This window comes from Tiliqua scincoides, chromosome 3 (genome assembly GCF_035046505.1).
Source record: "Tiliqua scincoides isolate rTilSci1 chromosome 3, rTilSci1.hap2, whole genome shotgun sequence".
Lineage (NCBI taxonomy): Eukaryota > Metazoa > Chordata > Lepidosauria > Squamata > Scincidae > Tiliqua > Tiliqua scincoides.
Genome location: NC_089823.1, coordinates 182,639,997 through 182,659,573, shown reverse-complemented (window position 1 = coordinate 182,659,573; position 19,577 = coordinate 182,639,997). Strand labels below are relative to the sequence as shown.

Genomic DNA, 19,577 nt, shown 5'->3' with positions numbered 1-19,577 from the left:
TATTGCTGACGCAGAGACCACGATGACAGCAAAACTCTAGCAGGCGTTGGCCATTCTCGTTCATCTTCCCAATGCTGAACCAACCTAAGCAAGTGGGCCACGAACTGTTATCAGCACCAACTCTAGCATTGAAATCGCCGAGGATGAACAATGGCTATTTTACAGGGATCTTCTTGATAGTGGTGGCCAGGTCATCACAGAATTTGTCTTTGGCTTCTGCTGGAGACGACAAAGTCAGTGCATAAGCACTGATGAGAGTGACAGGTCCTGCTGATGACTGGAGCTGCAGGGACAAAATTCTTTCACTTCCCACAGTAGGTGGGATGATGGACTTCAGCAGGGAATTTCTGACTGCAAAGCCAACACCATGTTCCCTGGTTTCGTTTGGTGGTTTTCCCTGCCAGAAAAATGAGAAATTTCTCTCCTTGACAGATCCGGAATCTGGAAGCCTCGTCTCTTGAAGGGCGATGATGTCCATCTGCAGTCTGCTCAGCTCCATGTTGATGACAGCTGTTTTGCGTGCGTCGTCTATTTCTTGCAGGTCATCAGAGAAGCCAGGTGTCATTGTCCTAACGTTCCAGGTGCCCAGCTTTAGGGCAGGAGTTTTCTGTTTTCTGTTGCATGGTGCAGAGTTGTCGATCCGCTTGTCGGTTTTCACCCTAAACCCCACGCACCCCGTGAGGTTAACGGACCGTGGCGAGGCAGCACCTTACTGACTGGGGACTGCCCAGCTTAAGGCAGGCGGTAGCTGCCCAATGAGATGCAATGATCTCTCCCACCGTCGGAAGCAGTCCCTGGTGTCACGCTCTACGCCAACGTGAAACAGAAGGTGCGGGGGGAAGGGCATTGTGGGTTCCTGGAAATTGGAAAGAGTGATGTGTGAGTGAAATGGAAGGTGCGGGGGGAAGGGCATTGTGGGTACCTGGAAACTGGAAAGAGTGATGTGTGAGTGAAACGGAAAGTGTGGGGGGGAGGGCATTGTGGGTACCTGGAAATTGGAAAGAGTGATGTGTGAGTGAAATGGAAGGTGCGGGGGGGGAAGGGCATTGTGGGTTCCTGGAAATTGGAAAGAGTGATGTGTGAGTGAAATGGAAGGTGCGGGGGGGAAGGGCATTGTGGGTACCTGGAAATTGGAAAGAGTGATGTGTGAGTGAAATGGAAGGTGCGGGGAGGAAGGGCATTGTGGGTACCTGGAAACTGGAAAGAGTGATGTGTGAGTGAAACGGAAAGTGTGGGGGGGAGGGCATTGTAGGTTCCTGGAAATTGGAAAGAGTGATGTGTGAGTGAAATGGAAGGTGCGGGGAGGAAGGGCATTGTGGGTACCTGGAAATTGGAAAGAGTGATGTGTGAGTGAAATGGAAGGTGCGGGGGGGAAGGGCATTGTGGGTACCTGGAAATTGGAAAGAGTGATGTGTGAGTGAAATGGAAGGTGCGGGGAGGAAGGGCATTGTGGGTACCTGGAAACTGGAAAGAGTGATGTGTGAGTGAAACGGAAAGTGTGGGGGGGAGGGCATTGTAGGTTCCTGGAAATTGGAACGAGTGATGTGTGAGTGAAATGGAAGGTGCGGGGGGGAAGGGCATTGTGGGTACCTGGAAACTGGAAAGAGTGATGTGTGAGTGAAACGGAAAGTGTGGGGGGGAGGGCATTGTAGGTTCCTGGAAATTGGAAAGAGTGATGTGTGAGTGAAATGGAAGGTGCGGGGAGGAAGGGCATTGTGGGTACCTGGAAATTGGAACGAGTGATGTGTGAGTGAAATGGAAGGTGCGGGGGGGAAGGGCATTGTGGGTACCTGGAAATTGGAACGAGTGATGTGTGAGTGAAATGGAAGGTGCGGGGGGGAAGGGCATTGTGGGTACCTGGAAATTGGAAAGAGTGATGTGTGAGTGAAATGGAAGGTGCGGGGGGGAAGGGCATTGTGGGTACCTGGAAATTGGAAAGAGTGATGTGTGAGTGAAATGGAAAGTGTGGGGGGGAGGGCATTGTAGGTTCCTGGAAATTGGAACGAGTGATGTGTGAGTGAAATGGAAGGTGCGGGGGGGAAGGGCATTGTGGGTACCTGGAAATTGGAAAGAGTGATGTGTGAGTGAAATGGAAGGTGCGGGGGGGGAAGGGCATTGTGGGTTCCTGGAAATTGGAAAGAGTGATGTGTGAGTGAAATGGAAGGTGCGGGGGGGAAGGGCATTGTGGGTTCCTGGAAATTGGAAAGAGTGATGTGTGAGTGAAACGGAAAGTGCGGGGGGGAGGGCATTGTAGGTTCCTGGAAATTGGAAAGAGTGATGTGTGAGTGAAATGGAAGGTGCGGGGGGGAAGGGCATTGTGGGTACCTGGAAATTGGAAACAAGGAAACATTGTTACAAGGAAACAGCTTCACAAAGGGAGTAGGGAAAGGTTTCTTACTTGTTTCTGCCTCAAATAAAGAGATTGAACAAGTAAGTGACTTTCATGTTTACAGAGGTGCCACCTTTTTCATAGCTTAAACTTGGGGAATTTGAAGTTATAGTGCTAGCTCCTTGACTTACTTACTTGAAAAATCTGTACATCAGAGATTTTTCCAATGAAACAGATCCTTCTTGCCCTAATGTCACTGAAAGCTCAGATAAAATCCAGTCTGAAAACTATATCTGGATAATAGCCAGTAAAGACACTCACTTCAAGTTGCAAAGTAGTATAAGAGTACAGTCTTGGTAGTCTACCATTTCAAGATCACTTGAAATTACTTCTGGAGTATCTGGGTAGGGAACAGGGCATCCCAGGGAGGAAAAAAAACTTTGAATAAAGGTAATTGCAAATACCTTGAATTACTTAGAGAGCAATCCAAAGTGCACCCTAGGCAGGCACAAGTCTCCTTAGGTTTCCCTAAGGCACTTCTGTACCACCAGGTGTGTCACCAAGGAGGCCAGAGCAGGGGACTTGTGCCAGCCTCCAAAAGCCAAATGCAGCCCCAGCAGTCCACGGAGCATATGTTTGCACTGATGGTGGGCTGCCAACACAGGGGTCTGGGGAGAGTGGTGGGAGGTGTTGCGGGGGGGGCATTCTGAGGCAGGGTGGGTGGACCCGCCCACATGGGGGGGTGGAACGAGGACCCAGCACTTAGGCCAGATCCTAACCTCCCTCCCTGGTAGCCCAGTGTAGTGTCCGGCTGCTCAGATCAGCGCCACCTCTTTAGGTGGCACAGATGGAAGTAGTCCCATTCGGGCTGTTGCCGTGTTACCTGGGGGAAATGGAGTCAATTACCCTTGCCCCAACTGGTGCCACTGCCAGCCCTAGCTTGCACTAGCCAGCCAGCCAGCCTGTTCCAGCACATAGAACAGCCAGCCAGCCTGTTCCAATCCAGGATAGGATTGGGCTGCCCGTTTGCTTTGTAACAGGATGGTTATTGAATCAATAAGCTTTTATTACACAGGCTGCTGTACCATATTTCAGCATTATTTTGGAGTTAAAAAGTACAGTACATTTATGTATCAGGTCAGATCGGCCAGATTTGAGGTTTTGTGGGTGCTTTGTAGAATGCCTGAGACCCATCCTGCCCAACATTCCTGCCCAATCAAGTAACGAACCCATGCAAGGAACAGGTTTCCATGCATAGAGAACCATTGCTAAATGTATGGGAGGCTGCTGAGTTGGAGCTCCTAAACTCTGCAGTTCTATTGGGGTTAAATCTACTATGTGCACAGCTTTAGCCCTACACTGGGATTTGTAAAAATAGCAATGGACAGCGTGTGCATCAGCCGCAGTGCTTATGGAACCCCATTAATCTGGACTCTTCTTCCCCACATCCCACTTCTCTCTAGCTGACCAATACAGTATTGAAGCTCTGCAGGAGCTCCTGTTGCAAGGTGCCAGTTGCTAAAGTATTTCAGAATGTGTTCTTTCACGGCAACATATAGAAATGCAGAGCTTTGAATTCCATAACGAAAACCTTATTTTCTGGAATACGGGTTACTGTCATCATTCTTTTGGATGATATACTGGTCCCGCTTGACAGCACAGAAGGCACAATTTGGTTGAAATGATTTTCATTATTATACATCGTTTATGCAGTTCTCCAGGATGATTGGGGCTAGATAAGTATGTATCATTAGCATTTGATAGGTATGAGTTGTGGACCAGAACTCCAGGTTTATGTATGTCTTTTTCTTTTTCTTTTTTCTTTTCTTTTTAATTTGAACTTTAGTTTTGAATGGACGCCTGACAGAAGAGTTATTTTCATGCTAACAACTTGCAAATGACTTGAGAAATTCTTCTGGAGGGAAAAGAGAAACCCACAGAATATGACACTTGCTTAGAGTTTCTTTCTTTCTCTCTCTTTCTTTGGGAGCAGTGTGTAGTAAGGTATTTTTTGTCCTTAGCTAGCCAGCCTGTTCCTCCAGACCCTTGACTGAATGTGTCCTCAAGTGATTGAAAACAGTGTTGGTGTCTGGGAACAGCATTGCTGCCTCTGCCCTTGTGCCCACCAAGCCCCCAGGAATGGTCTTCTACCCTCCTGGGTACTGTCACTGAGCTTCATGCAGGGTCACCTAGACAGACATCTATCAGCGTAGCCAGTGCGGGGGGGGGGGGGAGCACAATCAGATTCTGCAACTACTTATGCCTCCCCCATGGAGGGGGAGTGAGGCCACACATGCCCAGAAGGCAGGCCCGAGTATAAAGGGTTGAGCCAGTGCCAGTGATGATGAAGTAGCAGAATGCAAGGCTCTGTCTCCATAGCTGCTGGAGGAGACAGACCTGAAGAGGGCTGTTCAGTGGAGATGACGATGGCGGCGATGGTGACAGCAACAGCAGCAGGAACAGCAACCACCACCCACCACCATACCCTCCCTTCTCAAAAACCAGACTGAGGCAACAGATTCCTTCCCATGTTAGGATAGATGACCCTGAGGCCCAGAAAGTTGGTACTGTGAGTACAAGGGAAGAATCCCTCCTCAACCTGATGAGCCCCACTGTTCCACTGTTGTCAAAATCCATTGCTGTCTACAGACCGCCAGATAATCCCAGATTATCTAATAGCATAATAAAGTGACAGCTATGCTTTGATTTATTGTCTCTACAGTGAACTCATTAAGGAAACATTCAAGCAACCTTACCAAAGTTGTGTTCAGTCATCATGAATTTTGCCTGCTCCACACACTGAACACATTATCACATGCCTGCCTTCATTACCTTTCCCTTCCTCTGTTACCATTTGTCTCCTTTCACATGCCTCTTGATTCTAATTGTAATGGAGAAGTCTGGGGACTTGTTAATTAAGCTATATCACACCTTCATCATCTTCTATTAATGCAATGACAATTACATTTTGTTGAGCTTGTAAAACAAGCAGATTTTGGGAAGGGGCTGGGAGGCCTGAGGCTGAGAGGAAGAGAGAGTCCTGGAAAGAAGCCAAAGAGAGATTTGAGAGAGAGAGAGAGAGAGAGAGAGAGAGAGAGAGAGAGAGAAGAAATGCTATCCCTGTTCCTTCCCTATTCCCTTTCACTTACCCTCCTTAGATCTGTGCCTGACAAAATGCCTGGCACAGGTCTGAGGAACATATTTGGGCAGTGCCAGGTTACCCTGGAGTAAGGGAACAAAAGTTCCCTTACTTCAAAGAGGCCTCTGGAACTGCCCCCGCCCCTTACAGGATGCAGCATGCACTCTTTTGGCATGACTGTATCAGCAGGAGAACATAAGAACAGCCCCACTGGATCAGGCCATAGGCCCAGCTAGTCCAGCTTCCTGTATTTCACAGTGGCCCACCAAATGCCTCAGGGAGCACACAAGACAACAAGAGACCTGCATCCTGGTGCCCTCCCTTGCGCCTGGCATTCTAAAGTAGCCCATTTCTAAAATCCGGAGGTTGCACATACCCATTATGGCTTGTAACCCATAATGGATTTTTGCTCCCGAAACTTGTCCGATCCCCTTTTAAAGGCATCTAGGCCAGGTGCCATCACCACATGCTATGGAAAGGAGTTCCACAGACCAGTTACACACTGAGGGGGTGTTTAGTTAGGATTGGGCTGTTAGTCCGTATATTACTATGGGACTGTGAACACTATGAATGTCTTAAGAGCCAATCTAGTCCCCATTGGACTTGGGTATGGGAAGCCCAAATGTAAGTAGTACTTCTTCTATAGACGATTGTGTGTGTTTTGAATGAGCCACTTCTATCTCAGTTCCCCATTTGCAAAATACGAGTTAGTGATCCCCCTCACAGGATCATTCTCAAGGTGAAAGTTTTATAGCACTTTGAAAATCAGAAGTGTTATATCCATTATATACAAGGCTGACTCAGCCATGAGATGGACTTATGGGCATTTCCAGTAGTGGGCTGGATCAGGCAGTGAACTGATGAGGGATGCCTGATATCTATGTCTGCCTGCTGCCCTTCTCTGGCCCCCTGCTCACCTAGCCACCTCACCCTGCACTTCATTCTGTTCCCAAAATGTTTTGCCCAGCTTGTGTATTTGGACACAGCCAGGTGGGAACAAGCAGGAGAAAATGGCAAAAATTCAAGATGCAGCAGAGGATAAGGTATTCTGTGCCATTTCAGATAGTGGATCTTCTTGCCACATCTTGCCACATAGTGTTTGCACTCCTTTCCAGGGAATCAAACTATTTGTTTATACATAAAACGTATTGTTTGATTCCCTGGAAAGGAGTGCAAGCACTATATGCCTCAAACTAATGTTCTGAATGTACCCTTGAGATCTTATTTTAACCCATTTCTGCCCAGCCCACAGGTGTACATATTTGATCCCTGTTGCATATATGCAATGTTGGGCAGAAATGGCTTAATCAAGCCATAAACAAAATTTAGTTGGCAATGAGATAATAAACCAAGTGGTTTAAACACCGGGGAATTAAATGTTCATTGTGCATCTTGCAAAGATTTCTGGCAGCTTAGAAGACTTCCAAGTTGGAAGGGGAATTGTTTGGGGGTGGGGAAACTGCTTAAAATTCAAGGCACTGGTTTGTATCTGAACACTTAAAGCTGACTACAGAAGACACTGAAACCTTGAACAATGTACGTGAGCAGAAACAAGTGCCTTTAGGCTTAACCATATCTAGTTCATAGTATACCATCAAGAATATGTTGCGAGATTAACAGCACAATCCTATTATCTTCTTGTACCGGTGCAGTGACCGCGCAGTGTCACAAATGTGATGAAACGCATGTTGTGACAGCACAAAAGAATGGCCTATAACATGATGGTGTTATTCCTAACCACCGTGATTTTAGCGCATCATCTTCCCCAGTGCATGTCACCCCCCTATGTGTGTCACCTGGTGCGGCCCGCACCCCCCACACTTCCCTAGCAACACCACTGACTCAGACATGTGCCAGTAAATTAGAAGGCACATGCCCTAGTAGATCCATTGTGCAGGCATCTCAGGGAAAAGGCTGGGGCTTTTCCCAGGGCAAGGGGACAAATGTCCCCTTCCTGAAGGAGACCTTCAGCCTGCTCAGTTTCAACACAGAATGCAGCACTGCTGTGCTGGCACCATTGCACTGGCATCGGTTAGGATTCAGCTGCCTGCCAACACCACAAAATTGCACCACAAAAAAATGTTTTCTCATTTTTTAGCCCTTAAAGTCACTTTACGTCCTTCACTCAGCGAACAGAACTGACCTGGTGCAAATCCAAATCAAAATTGAGAAGCCATAAGGAATATGCTGCTCTTCTATTTGACCTTACTCAGCCACAGCTATTGAAATGAATGGAGCAACCATCCCCGTGGTTCTCTTCCACATGACGAATAATTAACCTTCGTAATTCAATGCCAGTGGAATCCAATAAGCAGAATATTTTATTTGAACCATGGAGGAACATGCTCGAATCCTTGGGAAGCCACGGGCTAAACAGGCAGCCTGGAGCAAGCTGTATTTCTTTGATTTCCATTTCTGTACACTGGAAATAAAAGAGACGATCTGAGGATAACTGGGGCAATGAAATGAGCTTGGAGACCACTGAACTATATAAAGCATATGTTTGAAACTCCAAAAGCATGACTGAAAATGCATTTTTTTCTACATTAGGATGATGGCTGAATAAGTAGGAAGTCAAAATGAAAAAAGGTAGGGTTCTTGCATTTCTTGTACTTGTGCCTCTCCCTCCAAAAAAAAGAGGAAATTTGGCAGAAGGACTGCACAAGCTGCAGTCTGGTCTCCCTCTACCTGCCCCCTTTCTTTCCTCAGACTTGCACCAGCAATTTTTAAAGCAATTTTGAAGAGACCCATTGCAGGACAGAAGGCGCACAGCCTACACAAACAGGCATGTGCCTTCTAATTCACTAGCGCACGGCTGAGTGGAGCTGTGTCAGAATTTCAGGCTCAGGGAGGATAGGATATGAAATGTATTGCTGCCACTGATCCCGCTCCCCTCCCATGATCTGATCTGCCCATCCCCTGCCCCTTCTTGCCATGGCTCATCCTGTTACACCTCCTCCCAGCACTCCTACCACCCACACCTTACAGCCAGAGTGCACTGTCACAAATGTGCCATAAGACACGTCTTCGGCCCTCAGCACCGGTGTTAGCTCAGCACTGGCGAGTGCTGGGCTAGTGCTAGTAGACTACTGCTGCTCCATAGTTGCATGGACCACTGGGTGTTGGAGAGGTGGGGGGGCAGGGAGAAGACATTCCAGGGTGGAGGGAGGTGGACAGAAGGTGGGGAAGAGGCATGCTGGGTGGAGGGAGAGGGGCAGGAGGGAAGCGGGATCTGGATCCACTGGATCCTGAGCCTCCCTGTTGGGCCCTTGGGTCACCGTAGAATCAAGTAGCCCCACTGCAGGGTTATCTGCCTTGGTCGGGGAAAGGGGATAAAAGTCCCCTTCTCCTGAGGAGCCGCTGGCACTGCTTGGTTAGTGCGCAGGATACAGCAGCAGATATTTTTGGCACCTCTGCAGCCCTGAGCACCAGGCAGCTCAGGCTTGGGCTGCCAGTCATTTAGAGTTTCCTCCCACATGTTCAGCCTTTTTTATGCTTCAAGTGGAAATAATAAGAACTAATATCTCAAGTAACTGTTTATAGTCATTACCAACTATCTAACTAATGAGCTGGCTCAACCAGCAAAGCAACAACACCCTCTCAACCTTGTGATCACAGATGCTTGAGAATGTGAGCAGCAATTCTTAACATGGGAGTTTCTTTAAAAGAACACCTGGCTAAACCGTTCAGTTAATTTGTAGCTGCTAGTGAGAGAGCCAAAAATATAATGGAAACATCCTTAATTCATTTGAGCTCGCTGGAAAAGCAGATGACAGAAATATAAACAGGTATTTTTTTTCTCTTAAATTACCGTAGATACTCGCCTATAAGGCAAAAAATTTCTTCCCAGAAAAGCAGCCTGAATCATTGCCCCGCCTTATCTCCGGGGCAGGTAAGCAGCGAGGGTGGGGAGGAGGCAAGTTAGCCAGCCAACCAATCACTATTGTGGGAGGGAGAGAGCAAGTGATCTTCTGCTGAGAGGAGGCTGGGGCTGCTGCTGAGTGTTTGCAGCTGCCTGCAGGTGTGTTCCACATGCTCCTTCAGGCTGTTGCCCAGCTGCAGAAGCTCCAAGTGTAGGGCAGGGCAATTGCTACTGCAGCCATCAGCAGCCCCCCTTGCTCAGCACCAGCGCCAATGGAGGCATCTCTGGAGCAGCACCCAAGACAGAGCAGGAGACAATGAGCTGTGTGTGGGAGGGGGCATCTGAGCGAGGGAGAAGCAGTCATTTGAAACAGCTGAGTCCATCTCCTCTTTCCTTCTTGTTCCCCCTTCCCCCCTTCCTACTGTATTTAAACTTCAAGCACTCCATTGGAAAGCCCAATTTGCTAACCCCCTTCTCATCTCCCCACAGATGAAGTTGGACAGGGTGGGGAATGGGGTAGAGTGATTTTTTTAAAGAGAGGTGGGAAGCCTGCAGAAAGCTGTACCTTTGTTTCTCAAGCCATTGAAAAGGTAAGTCCATCTCCTCTTTCCTTCTTGTTTTTGCCCCCTCCCCCTTATTGAATCCAAACTTTAAACTCTCTGTTGCAAAGCTGAGGCTTGCTAGCCCCTCTCCCCATAATCATTCACCACTGATGAAGTTGTACTGGGGGGGGGGGAGAGGAAGAGTTAACTTTTATAAAAGGAAAAGTTTGTGTGTGTGAGTGTGTGTGTGAGAGAGAGAGAGAGAGCACTTAAAACAGTTAAGGCTACAATCCTAGCCTCGCTTTCATGGGAGTAAGCCCCACTGACTATTAAGGGACTTGCTTCTGAGTAGGCATGCCTAGGATTGGGCTCCCAGTCTATTCCCTCCTATTGCTTTCCTCTCCACCTCTCCCCTTACTGTATACAGTCACACTTCAGTCTCCCCTTTGCAAAACTTTTTGCAGACCTCCTTGCTAACCTCATTTCCCCCTATCCTCACCAATGAAGTTGGACTGGAGGGGTAAAGTCCCTGCATTTGTGGATGTGGGGAGAAGCATCTGTGAGAAAGAGAGAAGCAATCTCCCTGTGTGTGTGTGTGTGTGTGTGTGTGTGTGTGTGTGTGTGTGTGTGTGTGTGTCCTTTTCACTGGAAGAGTCCTGGAGACCTTGCAAAGATGCAAAACACAGGAAAAGCAGAGTAGAATTATTCTGCAGCAACAGGTATTTTAGCCAGAGATCTTAGCTGCATGCTGGCAGGAGCTAGGAAGCACTTGCAACAGCTGCTTATGTAGTAAGCTTTTAGGAGAGCATGCTTGCTTCTGTAGTATCCCCAGGCAATCAGGCATTCCTCCTCCTCTGCCCCTGCTAGTCTTCGAAAGGACAGGAAAGGGGAGCAGGAGCCTGGAGCACATCTCATGCCTGTCATCAATGGGGCTTACTCCCAGGAAAGTGCACATAGGATGGCAGCCTTTGAGCCCAAGCCTGTGCATGCCTACTCAGAAGTAAATTCCATTGTCAATAGGGCTTACTCCCAGGAAAAGATGGCAGTGAAGCTAAGCCAGCAGTGGGGTTGGGGGTGAGAGGAAAAGGGCAGAATCACCCCACTTCTTTAAGAGTGAAACTCCCCTGACAGCCTTGATCCTGCTGTAAATCAAGAGGAGGAAACAGCCCTCAGACCAGGTGAGGGTGGGCTTGTTGCAGCTGCAGGATGCACCTCCCTGAAAGTGGAAACACTCCCATCAAATGCCTCACAAACTACAATTCAGAGTACCATTACTTAGGAATAACACCCAGGGAAAGCAATGGGTCTGCTTCTGAGTAAATAGGGTTTCAGCTATGTGCAGCTGCACTTGGTCACAGCCATTTGCTGTTGCTTGTCTCTGCTGTGAATTGAATTGCACACTCCCAGTTGTGTTCCAAGTTGTATGTTATATGTAGAGCTTCTGGCTTAAGAGCAGAAGACTCTGCCTTTGCACTGTTTTGCACCAGATATGTCCTGAGAAATTCAGAGTGATCGATCACTTTTTTAATGTTTTAGTTTTTTTCCTGTGCTGGTCTTCAATGACTGGTTCAAACATGAATTGATCACCAAAAATTAACTATTGGTGGGGCTTTCACAGTCAACTAGCTACCTCCCTTCCTGCCTTGCTGGCCCTGCAAGGCATTCTGGAGCACTGCCATTATTCCATTCTCTTTCAAGTATCCCTAAAGGTCCTGTTGAGTGCCCCTGGGGGTACATGAACCTCAGGCTGGGAACCACTGTTCTATTAGTATGTTGTTTACAGTGCACTTAATACTCTGACAGTGTTTACAAAAAGGTTGTGGAGACCAGAATTAAAAAAGCTACTGAATACAAATGTATTTTATGATTTTACTTTATTTTTAATAAATTAGATGGTACAGTTCTTAGATAACAATTACTGGACATTTTTCAGGATCTGGCCTACGGTAAAATCAGACAAAATTATAGTCAGACACCTCCCTAAGTTAAACCCCTGACTTATCTGAGGGTCATAGCAAATTCCATGATTTTGGGCTCAAAACCTGCCCTCGTCTTATCAACATATAGGAGAGTATCTACGATAAATCTCTCCCCAAGGGAATAAAATAATGGAAGAGTGTTTTGATTTTCCCAGAAGAGGAAGATTACAGTTTCCACACCATTCAGTCCAAGAGACTGGTAGATCTAAGAACCAAACTAGACACGGAGACATCTATCATTATATTACTACAGGATTCTTTTAGATAAGGGGTGTCCAAACTTTTTGGCAGGAGGGCCACATCATCTCTCTGACACTGTGTCAGGTGCAAGGGAAAAAAGACTTAATTTACATTTAAAATTTGAATAAATTTACATAAATGAATATATTAGAGATGGAACTTATATGAATAAATGAAGGTTTTGCAATAGCTTAAGGCCTATAAAAGGCCTTGCACAAAGCAAGGTCAGCCTTTCCTTCACTGCCCCTGCTGCATCACAGACATGAAACAGCAAGCATTGGAGGGAGCCCTCGCCCCACAGCTCACGTGAGAGGTCTAACAGTCACCCTCATGCTGAGAGTAGTCACGTCAGGCCAGCACGGGCTCCAGCAAGTCTCCAAGGGCCAGAGGCTTATTGGAGACTGGGGGCTCCCTGAGGGCCGGCTTGGGAGTCTCCAGGGGCCACAAGTGGCGCCCGGGCCGGAGTTCGGGTACCCCTGTTTTAGATGAAAGTAGATGTGGGAGGGGAAACTGGATCACATTTGTGGAACTGGAAGAAAGGAATTGAGTCCCTTTCCCCTCCTCCTCCACTGTCCCCTTCCCCCTCCACTATTTTTCTGACTGCTTATATTTTTCCTTTCACTAGAAGAGAACATAACAGGTGTTGCAAGGCAGGGTGGGCAGACCTTAGGATTCCAAGACTTGTAGTCATGAAAGCTACCAGCACAAAGTTATGTCTTGGGAACCCATCACAAATTAGCAACTTAGGGAGCTATCCCTAGTTACAATACAGCTAAGAAAAAAGAGAAGGGTGCAAAGTGTTACACCTCCTTCCATGCTGGAATTGAAAAGGAGGAAGCAAGAAAAGCAGAAGGAGAGAAGACTGGGGTGGAAAATGCTCTAGTCTAACTCATTACTCTTGTCTCCTCAGTGTCTTGTTCTGATCCCCTTCTCCATTTTCAGTCCAGCACAGCTGGAAGAGGAGAAGACATCTGCACCTGCTGAATAAGTCCATCACATGTCCACTACATGCTGCTAGGCAGAGAGCAAGGGAGGCAGTGACATCCTGCTTCAGGTGCCTGTTCTATCCTAATTTTTGAATCCTGCCGACTATGCCAATTTGTCCCATCCAAATATCTCAACTCCCTTCTAATGCCCGCTTTTTTGGCTAATTAACACCCTCTTTATCTCTAGAACAACCGCTGTGGTGTGCAAAGGAATGAACACAGAACTCCTTATCTATAGCAACTACCCAAATTTATTGCTATGAATACAGACACTCCCTGCAAGTCCTCTTGTCCAGAGGCTTTCCCTCCCCAAAACTCCACTTAACTCAGTGGGTAAAGGTCTGAAGCCTCCAGTTCATGTCCAATCCAGTCTCCAAAGCACAGTCCAGTCTTCCCAGTCTTCTGTGTCCTCCAGCAGAGTCCTGGCAGTCCCTTTCTCCTGTAGGTCTGGGTCAGGTTGCCCTCTTGGTCTGGTTCCCTCTGGGTCAGCTTCTGGCTGGGTCAGTGTCTGGCGTCTGGCTACTTTGGTCCTTCTGAAGCTGCCTTTTATCCTTTGTGTCCCATTAAGTACAAATGCAGCTCAGCTTGAGCTACCTCATTAGCTCATTCAAAGTCTCATCAAGGTCAAATGAAGCTCAGGGGTCCAACCAGGTCTCCATTGGCCTTGATTGATTATAGCTGTGGAGCCAGCCCTGCCCTTCCCAGAGCTGTCAGCCAGCTGTCAAAACATGGAATCGCTGTCAATACCACAGCATCCACCTGATGATCTTCTGATCTTCCATTACAGTGCCCAAAGTTCTGGATATATGCAGTTTGTTCCTTGCTATTTCTTGCCTGGTTTCCCTGTTCTGGTTACCATGGCTGGGAGACCACCACCCACCTTTCGCAGCCAGGATGATCTAAGGAACTAGTGATGGACCATCAACAAGGCTAGAAATATTGCTGCCAATTGCCAAGAGTGGAAGCATGTCATGAATGAAACAAAGATTCCAGCGGCACCTACAGCAGCACATTGGCTGAGAAGATGATCTGCACTGCAAGCACCAGCTAAGGATTAAAGAAGAGAAGAAGTATACGTGCAACCATGCACAGGTATGCATTGCTCAAAAATGGGGATATGTTCTACAAAATGTGTCATTAGGTGCATTTGTCACTGTATGCAAATTAAGGAGTGGCAGCTGGGTAACGCCCCAAAATGCTTTGTGGCACCACAACTGGCACCATCTATAACCCAATAAAAATGGGCCATGACCCACAATTTGGGAAGCGCAGCTCCATTATAACCTTACAGGACCACCACCATGTATGCGGTCCATCATTGACTCAAAGGGTGTTATGCCTGCATGCAGCTCTTTAGATACTTAAAAAATTCCAGCTTTGGATACATAAAAATTCCAAGATATTTTCATCATTATATTTTATTTTAAATCTAACGAAACAGTTAAGCTTAAGAATATTCCCTTTAAGGCTGTTTCACACTACTTTTTCTCTCAGCAATGAGATGCCAACTTTTTGCCCACTTTTGCTCAGAAGCTGGCTGAAGCTCAGAAGTATTAAAGTCATACATTATCCTTACCCATGTAAGGGTGGGCAGCCTCGCAAGAGCTATTGGCAAGACACAGCTGTGTCCCTAGGCCTAGGTTCCGCTAATTTCTTATTACAGCTTCCGTTTAATTTTAGTGACCCTCACTAGGGCATCAGGAGTACATGCTGTTCTTCGGAGTACTGGAAAGATGGCATCATTTTGAGTTTTTGTTCACAATCTCATACAATTTTGAGATCACGGAAGACTCTTAGCCCTGGATTATACTGACCTGAGTGTAAACCTCTGCTCTGAACATAAGAAACAATGGCATAAAGTTAAAGACTAAACAAGCTCCTTTCTGCATGTTATTGGCATTTGACGAATTGCTACTCTGCAAATGCTTTAAGCCCTCCTGCTAATGCTCCCACCTCTGCATGCTGTTATAGGCTTAGCAGGAGCACTAAAAGCTGAAGCTTCAAGCAAATATTTTCTTTTCCTTCCCACGTCAATTTTTTTTATAATGCCAGCATTAATGATATTGAATAGAAGGCCAATAAATAATGCCTGTATGTTTTTGTTGCTGGGATACAAAGCACTATGCAGTCAAACTTTAACATTTCAGGCTGGATTTTTGCCTGGTATGCAAACAGCTTTATTGTAGATGGCCTGTTTAAAAGCCCCAGGATGAGAAGCTGTGTGAGGGAACTGGGGGAAGCCTTTCAGTTTTGCAGCAGAAGACTGTGTGAGTACAGTGATTGGGCCTGTACAATCTTTCCCATTGCCTGAACAGTCCAAATGGTCCAGATGGTCTAGGATAGGAGTGTCAAACTTGTTTCATACAGAGCGGTGGTGTAGCTGGAGGGGGGCAGAGAACTCAGCCTGGCAGGGAGGTGGGCGAGCGGCCCCTCCGTTTGGAGCCATTCCCGGACGGGAGGGGGGGGTGAAACGGCTCCGTTTCCCCCCCCCCGCCGGGAATGGCTCCAAAGGGAGGGGCCACTCGCCCACCTCCCTGCCAGGCTGAGTTCTCCGCCCCCTCCAGCTACACCACCGATACAGAGGGCCGAATAGCATTCATCATGCCTATTGAGGGCCAGTAGTAATGTCATTAAGCAGGAAGTGATGTCATTAAACAGGTCATAACAAAAAATAAGCACTTTTTCTCATTTAGGAACTCATTAGCTGCAAATGACAGAAGAGAAAATATGCAAATCCTGATCATATTTCAAGAAATGGGAGAGCCCAATTTTCATGTGAGCTGCCCTATCAGCAGTAACACCTCAGCAGTGCTTAGCAGCTGAGAACCTGAGGGCCAGATAAAGAGTTTCCGCAGGCCGCCTCCAGACCCCAGGCCTTATGTTTGACACCCCTGGTTTAGGAGCTAGAGACAGTCTGCATGTGAACTGCATAGTTACCAGGAGTCTTTTTGTTTGTTTGTTTGTTTTAAACCAGTGTAAGTTATAAGAGGAGGGCTTTTCCAGTGAATCAATGAACTGCTTCTGGCACAATTGAGTAAAAAAGGCCAGCATGCTGATAAGCGCATGAGGTGCTCACTGTGAGTTTGATTCATAAATGCACAGATAGGGGTAGACAGAGAAGTATCATCTGAACCAGCCCTTTGTGAGAACACTTAGGGTTGGCCCATCCACGAGGCCAACCAAACTTGTTGTTTCAGGCAGGAGATTGGTAGAAGGCAGCTACCTCTATGCATCTCCCTTCCTCCACAGCCTGTCTTTCTCCTTTCACTCCCTAGATTGATAAAGGAAGGCAGAGAGGAAAATATGGAGGGGAGGAAAGTGCTGAGCTAGAACCATAGAGAGTGGGAGGAGCAGAGGCTGGCACATCATTGGGTAAGGGGGGCAACAACTGGCCAGCCACCTCAGATGGGACAGGCTCGAGTATACCTCTTCAAATAACTCCACTGGAAAAGCCCAGTTCACTAAACAGACTGTTTTTCACTAATAAGCATTCACAAGTATGAGTTACTACATTTAGGGCGCAATCCTGAGTGCAAGTCCCTTGTGTCAGCCCAGGAGGGTCGCAAACATGCCATAAGGCATGTTTGCACCTGCTCGGGAGGAAGCTGGGCCAGTGCTCAGAGGTGCGCCTCCACCTGACACACCTCCACGTTGGCATCCTTGGTGAGGATTGTGTCAGCCTGGCTGAGCCGACACAAGGCTCTGGGGTGAACAGGGAGGGGGCAGGAGGAAGGTGTTCCTGGGCGGGGGGAGGGCAGGTGGTGGGCGGTAACAGGGGCGGGTGGGGGGAGCGGGAGGCGGTGGGATCCAGCACTTATGCTAGATCCCAACCCCCGGGGAATTTGGAGCAGCATAAAGCCACTCCATTCTCCTCGGACTTGTGCCACCTCAGGAGAAAGGGAAAGTTTATCCTTGCCTCTGACTGAGCCACCTCGTGCTCCTATCCTGCACTGGATACAGCACAAGCCTCTTGGCTTGCCTGTTCCAGCACAGGGTAGGATTGCGCCCTTAAAGTAGTATTAGCATGTATGTCGAGCATGTGTGCTGTTTTAATGAACTGCCCCCATTATATAAATAACAAGTGCCAACATGCTGGTAAATGGGTTGAGCGTGCTGCTCGTGGCGCAAAGAGGAGTCTGTAGACAAAGGACCATCTAATCCAGTCCACCTTCATAAAAGGTTTCCTAGTTCACTTAGAAATCTAGTCCTAATTCTCTTTGACCCTTTGTTGCCCATCACTCAAAGCTGAGTAAAACGACTTTTTAAAATCAATCTGAATTTCTGGCATGAGTCTCTAGTCAATTAGCATCAACATAATTGTCCTCCTTCATGACTAATTGCAGCCTCTATTCTGACTTTCAAATGAATATACAGAGGTCAGGGTCGGACCTGCCACCTCAGTCCTGCTTTTCCCTAATGTACACTCATTAACTCTAAATCACTTTTAGTGGGTAGATGTTTTGCAGTGCAAGATGATTCCAGATAGTGTCATTTTTTTTCTTTTGTACTTTTAATTGCAGTATTTGACCAACATATTTTGTTTAAAAACATACCTAAGGCTGCAATCCTAACCTCACTTTCCTGGGAGTAAGTCCCATTGAACACAATAGGACTTACTTCTAAGTAGACCTGGTTAGGCTTGTGCCCTAAGTCATATTAAGTGAGAGCATTGATTTGCAAACCTGTTACCCTGCACATGCCCAAGCTCATCTGATCTTGGAAGCTAAGCAGGGTCAGGCCTGGTTAGTACTTGGATGGGAGACTGCCTGGGAATACTGGGTGCTGTAGGCTTATACCATAGTCTTTCGAGACTGAAGGTTGCCAACCATGTCCACCTGTGACTCTGCAATTGCTTACAAATCAAAACTGCCAAGCAAAGCTCTGACCTTTTTCTAATTATTATTTTTTTTTATTAGCCAGCAGATTTTGGAGAATAAGATCAATGTCATTCAAGGAGAATGGCCTTACAGAATAGTTAAAGAATAGAAGATGCCAGGAGGTCATCCATTAACCGTGAAAACATTAGCATTCTTCTCCAAAAAGCCAAACTCAGTTTTCAAAAGTATTGGTCAGAGGGCAGCCACGTGTTTCTGTCAACAAATGCAAAGCATCATAATTAAGAAAGTAGACATTTATGTTAACAGAAAGTTAACAGATAATTAGGAGCATTTATTCAAGGAAATCAGCTTGAATTCTGCACCAGCACAAAACTTATGACAGTGTGACGTCCAAACAAACTTACTTGGTAAAATGTAATAAATGTATTTTGCAGGAACATGAGTTTCAATGCACTTTTCATTTGCAGCTATTGCTCAGGTGACGTTCTGTCTAACATGTTTGGCCACTTCCACCTCTGATCATACAAAAATATGACAAATTACACATGCCCTCGATACAGTTACAAGCCACATCAGTGTCTCCTTCAGCACAGACCCCTGCAACTTAACTAGCCTTGCATCAGCTGAGGAACAGTCTGCTGGCAAAAGCAGTCTTGACCTCATGGCTCTTAAGAAACTATCTGTGGCATGGGGAGGAAGATGAACTGTAGGCAAGCTTCCACCTTACTTCTACCAACTGATCACAGCACACAGGTGTGCAAGGGAGCTGTGCATGTGTTTGCGTGTGCAAATGTGTGAGAGATGTTGAGTGGGTGTATGTAAAAAATTCCTTAATACTCCTTGGACCATGTGCATTTAGCAGTGTTTTCCCTTGCCAATAAGCACCAAATATACAACCACTGAGGGCAGGTTCGTGTCTGCTGTCTTCTTTCCCCAGTGCCATTTTATAATCTCTTGGTGCCCTGTGTTCCCAATGCTACTGGAAAACAGCCTGCCTGCTCCCCACTATCTCCTGGTAAGCTGCCCCATAGCAAGCCTAGCTGGAAAGCTAACTAGGGAGCATATAGGTCAAAGACCTCCTTCACTGCTGATGCTGTAGCTGCCAGTGGTGACATTAAGAGGACCTGCACCTGCCAAGTTTCCAGACACCATAAAGAGGTCATTGGTGGGCATGCATGCTTTCCAAAGAATGGAGAGCATGTAATTTGGGGCATTTGCCCCAGGGCACCCCAACACCTGGAGTCACCCCTAGTTACTAATTAAAGTAGCAATGGCACACAGGTTTAAAGTTGGAGGAAAACTGGTAGTGTTTCAACAAAAATGTCACATAAAAAATTCATAGTGTCAACCAGCTTCTTTCAATGAATTTTTCCAAGGTGCTTCTCACCATTTCAGACCCAACTGGCAACACTTCTGCCTGTCAGTCACAAAGGTGGTATGTGGGCATAATTTCCTCCATGCAGTCAGCCACATGGTGATGTTTGATCCTTTCAACTATGTCAAAGAATAATGGAGAATTGTCATCAATAGCAATTCACTGTCCACTTTTCTCCCAGTCCATATCTGTAATCAAGTGTACCACTGAGGCTAGCATGTGTGATTCTCTTTGTGCTGGGATTTAAAAATCTCTGAAAATCTTTAAAGACTTAAAAGTAGAATCAG

The 19,577-nt window shown here is 46.8% G+C and overlaps 1 pseudogene; it reads left to right on the top strand.

The window, feature by feature from the left end:
• Nucleotides 1-17,749: 17,749 nt before the first annotated feature.
• Nucleotides 17,750-17,868, top strand: LOC136646705 (5S ribosomal RNA; annotated as a pseudogene).
• Nucleotides 17,869-19,577: the final 1,709 nt, after the last annotated feature.